We start from the raw sequence: 6,000 nt of genomic DNA on the forward strand, positions 1-6,000 counted from the left end.
TGTCTCACCGTGATCGGGAGAGTCCTGCCAATCGACTGCCATCGGAAAAAAGGACATCCTTCCCATCAAGATTTTCGCAAAAAATCATGATGTAACCATCATTAAAATTGCCAAAAATCGGCCTCATTTTCGTAGTCGAGATTTTGATGCCGTTCGACAGGCTGGATCCTCGCGATCCTGGGAAGGTAGGTCCTTTACCGATCTGGCCCCATTTGCCTGAGATATAGCCTTCTGAAGATTTTGATGTTCACACCATGAAAATACTGGTTTTTTCTGTAAGCTATATCTCAGCTATACGGTAGCCGATCTGGGCGTGGCATGTCTCACCGTGATCGGGAGAGTCCTGCCAATCGACTGCCATCGGAAAAAAGGACATCCTTTCCATCAAGATTTTCGCAAAAAATCATGATGTAACCATCATTAAATTTGCCAAAAATCGGCCTCATTTTCGTAGTCGAGATTTTGATGCCGTTCGACAGGCTGGATCCTCGCGATCCTGGGAAGGTAGGTCCTTTACCGATCTGGCCCCATTTGCCTGAGATATAGCCTTCTGAAGATTTTGATGTTCACACCATGAAAATACTGGTTTTTTCTGTAAGCTATATCTCAGCTATACGGTAGCCGATCTGGGCGTGGCATGTCTCACCGTGATCGGGAGAGTCCTGCCAATCGAGTGCCATCGGAAAAAAGGACATCCTTTCCATCAAGATTTTCGCAAAAAATCATGATGGTTACATCATTAAATTTTCCAAAAATCGGCCTCATTTTCGTAGTCGAGATTTTGATGCCGTTCGACAGGCTGGATCCTCGCGATCCTGGGAAGGTAGGTCCTTTACCGATCTGGCCCCATTTGCCTGAGATATAGCCTTCTGAAGATTTTGATGTTCACACCATGAAAATACTGGTTTTTTCTGTAAGCTATATCTCAGCTATACGGTAGCCAATCTGGGCGTGGCATGTCTCACCGTGATCGGGAGAGTCCTGCCAATCGACTGCCATCGGAAAAAAGGACATCCTTTCCATCAAGATTTTCGCAAAAAATCATGATGTAACCATCATTAAAATTGCCAAAAATCGGCCTCATTTTCGTAGTCGAGATTTTGATGCCGTTCGACAGGCTGGATCCTCGCGATCCTGGGATAGTAGGTCCTTCACCGGTGTGGCCTTATTTGCCTGAGATATAGCCTTCTGAAGATTTTGATGTTCACACCATGAAAATACTGGTTTTTTCTGTAAGCTATATCTCAGCTATACGGTAGCCGATCTGGGCGTGGCATGTCTCACCGTGATCGGGAGAGTCCTGCCAATCGACTGCCATCGGAAAAAAGGACATCCTTTCCATCAAGATTTTCGCAAAAAATCATGATGGTTACATCATTAAATTTGCCAAAAATCGGCCTCATTTTCGTAGTCGAGATTTTGATGCCGTTCGACAGGCTGGATCCTCGCGATCCTGGGAAGGTAGGTCCTTTACCGATCTGGCCCCATTTGCCTGAGATATAGCCTTCTGAAGATTTTGATGTTCACACCATGAAAATACTGGTTTTTTCTGTAAGCTATATCTCAGCTATACGGTATACAGGCTGGATCCTCGCGATCCTGGGAAAGTAGGTCCTTCACCCATCTGTCCCTATTTGCCTGAGATATAGCCTTCTGAAGATTTTGATGTTCACACCATGAAAATACTGGTTTTTTCTGTAAGCTATATCTCAGCTATAAGGTAGCCGATCTGGGCGTGGCATGTCTCACCGTGATCGGGAGAGTCCTGCCAATCGAGTGCCATCGGAAAAAAGGACATCCTTTCCATCAAGATTTTCGCAAAAAATCATGATGGTTACATCATTAAATTTGCCAAAAATCGGCCTCATTTTCGTAGTCGAGATTTTGATGCCGTTCGACAGGCTGGATCCTCGCGATCCTGGGAAGGTAGGTCCTTCACCGGTCTGGACCTATTTGCCTGAGATATAGCCTTCTGAAGATTTTGATGTTCACACCATGAAAATACTGGTTTTTTCTGTAAGCTATATCTCAGCTATACGGTAGCCGATCTGGGCGTGGCATGTCTCACCGTGATCGGGAGAGTCCTGCCAATCGACTGCCATCGGAAAAAAGGACATCCTTCCCATCAAGATTTTCGCAAAAAATCATGATGTAACCATCATTAAAATTGCCAAAAATCGGCCTCATTTTCGTAGTCGAGATTTTGATGCCGTTCGACAGGCTGGATCCTCGCGATCCTGGGAAGGTAGGTCCTTTACCGATCTGGCCCCATTTGCCTGAGATATAGCCTTCTGAAGATTTTGATGTTCACACCATGAAAATACTGGTTTTTTCTGTAAGCTATATCTCAGCTATACGGTAGCCGATCTGGGCGTGGCATGTCTCACCGTGATCGGGAGAGTCCTGCCAATCGACTGCCATCGGAAAAAAGGACATCCTTTCCATCAAGATTTTCGCAAAAAATCATGATGTAACCATCATTAAATTTGCCAAAAATCGGCCTCATTTTCGTAGTCGAGATTTTGATGCCGTTCGACAGGCTGGATCCTCGCGATCCTGGGAAGGTAGGTCCTTTACCGATCTGGCCCCATTTGCCTGAGATATAGCCTTCTGAAGATTTTGATGTTCACACCATGAAAATACTGGCTTTTTCTGTAAGCTATATCTCAGCTATACGGTAGCCGATCTGGGCGTGGCATGTCTCACCGTGATCGGGAGAGTCCTGCCAATCGACTGCCATCGGAAAAAAGGACATCCTTTCCATCAAGATTTTCGCAAAAAATCATGATGTAACCATCATTAAATTTGCCAAAAATCGGCCTCATTTTCGTAGTCGAGATTTTGATGCCGTTCGACAGGCTGGATCCTCGCGATCCTGGGAAGGTAGGTCCTTTACCGATCTGGCCCCATTTGCCTGAGATATAGCCTTCTGAAGATTTTGATGTTCACACCATGAAAATACTGGTTTTTTCTGTAAGCTATATCTCAGCTATACGGTAGCCGATCTGGGCGTGGCATGTCTCACCGTGATCGGGAGAGTCCTGCCAATCGAGTGCCATCGGAAAAAAGGACATCCTTTCCATCAAGATTTTCGCAAAAAATCATGATGGTTACATCATTAAATTTTCCAAAAATCGGCCTCATTTTCGTAGTCGAGATTTTGATGCCGTTCGACAGGCTGGATCCTCGTGATCCTGGGAAGGTAGGTCCTTCACCGATCTGGCCCTATTTGCCTGAGATATAGCCTTCTGAAGATTTTGATGTTCACACCATGAAAATACTGGTTTTTTCTGTAAGCTATATCTCAGCTATACGGTAGCCGATCTGGGCGTGGCATGTCTCACCGTGATCGGGAGAGTCCTGCCAATCGACTGCCATCGGAAAAACGGACATCCTTCCCATCAAGATTTTCGCAAAAAATCATGATGGTTACATCATTAAATTTTCCAAAAATCGGCCTCATTTTCGTAGTCGAGATTTTGATGCCGTTCGACAGGCTGGATCCTCGCGATCCTGGGAAGGTAGGTCCTTTACCGATCTGGCCCCATTTGCCTGAGATATAGCCTTCTGAAGATTTTGATGTTCACACCATGAAAATACTGGTTTTTTCTGTAAGCTATATCTCAGCTATAAGGTAGCCGATCTGGGCGTGGCATGTCTCACCGTGATCGGGAGAGTCCTGCCAATCGAGTGCCATCGGAAAAAAGGACATCCTTTCCATCAAGATTTTCGCAAAAAATCATGATGGTTACATCATTAAATTTGCCAAAAATCGGCCTCATTTTCGTAGTCGAGATTTTGATGCCGTTCGACAGGCTGGATCCTCGCGATCCTGGGAAGGTAGGTCCTTCACCGGTCTGAACCTATTTGCCTGAGATATAGCCTTCTGAAGATTTTGATGTTCACACCATGAAAATACTGGTTTTTTCTGTAAGCTATATCTCAGCTATACGGTAGCCGATCTGGGCGTGGCATGTCTCACCGTGATCGGGAGAGTCCTGCCAATCGACTGCCATCGGAAAAAAGGACATCCTTTCCATCAAGATTTTCGCAAAAAATCATGATGTAACCATCATTAAATTTGCCAAAAACCGGCCTCATTTTCGTAGTCGAGATTTTGATGCCGTTCGACAGGCTGGATCCTCGCGATCCTGGGATAGTAGGTCCTTCACCGATGTGGCCCCATTTGCCTGAGATATAACCTTCTGAAGATTTTGATGTTCACACCATGAAAATACTGGTTTTTTCTGTAAGCTATATCTCAGCTATACGATAGCCGATCTGGGCGTGGCATGTCTCACCGTGATCGGGAGAGTCCTGCCAATCGAGTGCCATCGGAAAAAAGGACATCCTTTCCATCAAGATTTTCGCAAAAAATCATGATGTAACCATCATTAAATTTTCCAAAAATCGGCCTCATTTTCGTAGTCGAGATTTTGATGCCGTTCGACAGGCTGGATCCTCGCGATCCTGGGAAGGTAGGTCCTTTACCGATCTGGCCCCATTTGCCTGAGATATAGCCTTCTGAAGATTTTGATGTTCACACCATGAAAATACTGGTTTTTTCTGTAAGCTATATCTCAGCTATACGGTAGCCGATCTGGGCGTGGCATGTCTCACCGTAATCGGGAGAGTCCTGCCAATCGACTGCCATCGGAAAAAAGGACATCCTTTCCATCAAGATTTTCGCAAAAAATCATGATGTAACCATCATTAAATTTGCCAAAAACCGGCCTCATTTTCGTAGTCGAGATTTTGATGCCGTTCGACAGGCTGGATCCTCGCGATCCTGGGATAGTAGGTCCTTCACCGATGTGGCCCCATTTGCCTGAGATATAACCTTCTGAAGATTTTGATGTTCACACCATGAAAATACTGGTTTTTTCTGTAAGCTATATCTCAGCTATACGATAGCCGATCTGGGCGTGGCATGTCTCACCGTGATCGGGAGAGTCCTGCCAACCGAGTGCCATCGGAAAAAAGGACATCCTTTCCATCAAGATTTTCGCAAAAAATCATGATGGTTACATCATTAAATTTGCCAAAAATCGGCCTCATTTTCGTAGTCGAGATTTTGATGCCGTTCGACAGGCTGGATCCTCGCGATCCTGGGAAGGTAGGTCCTTTACCGATCTGGCCCCATTTGCCTGAGATATAGCCTTCTGAAGACTTTGATGTTCACACCATGAAAATACTGGTTTTTTCTGTAAGCTATATCTCAGCTATACGGTAGCCGATCTGGGCGTGGCATGTCTCACCGTGATCGGGAGAGTCCTGCCAATCGACTGCCATCGGAAAAACGGACATCCTTCCCATCAAGATTTTCGCAAAAAATCATGATGTAACCATCATTAAATTTGCCAAAAATCGGCCTCATTTTCGTAGTCGAGATTTTGATGCCGTTCGACAGGCTGGATCCTCGCGATCCTGGGAAGGTAGGTCCTTTACCGATCTGGCCCCATTTGCCTGAGATATAGCCTTCTGAAGATTTTGATGTTCACACCATGAAAATACTGGTTTTTTCTGTAAGCTATATCTCAGCTATACGGTAGCCGATCTGGGCGTGGCATGTCTCACCGTGATCGGGAGAGTCCTGCCAATCGACTGCCATCGGAAAAAAGGACATCCTTTCCATCAAGATTTTCGCAAAAAATCATGATGGTTATTACATCATTAAATTTTCCAAAAATCGGCCTCATTTTCGTAGTCGAGATTTTGATGCCGTTCGACAGGCTGGATCCTCGCGATCCTGGGAAGGTAGGTCCTTTACCGATCTGGCCCCATTTGCCTGAGATATAGCCTTCTGAAGATTTTGATGTTCACACCATGAAAATACTGGTTTTTTCTGTAAGCTATATCTCAGCTATACGGTAGCCGATCTGGGCGTGGCATGTCTCACCGTAATCGGGAGAGTCCTGCCAATCGACTGCCATCGGAAAAAAGGACATCCTTTCCATCAAGATTTTCGCAAAAAATCATGATGTAACCATCATTAAATTT

Source organism: Drosophila pseudoobscura, chromosome X (genome assembly GCF_009870125.1).
Source record: "Drosophila pseudoobscura strain MV-25-SWS-2005 chromosome X, UCI_Dpse_MV25, whole genome shotgun sequence".
NCBI lineage: Eukaryota > Metazoa > Arthropoda > Insecta > Diptera > Drosophilidae > Drosophila > Drosophila pseudoobscura.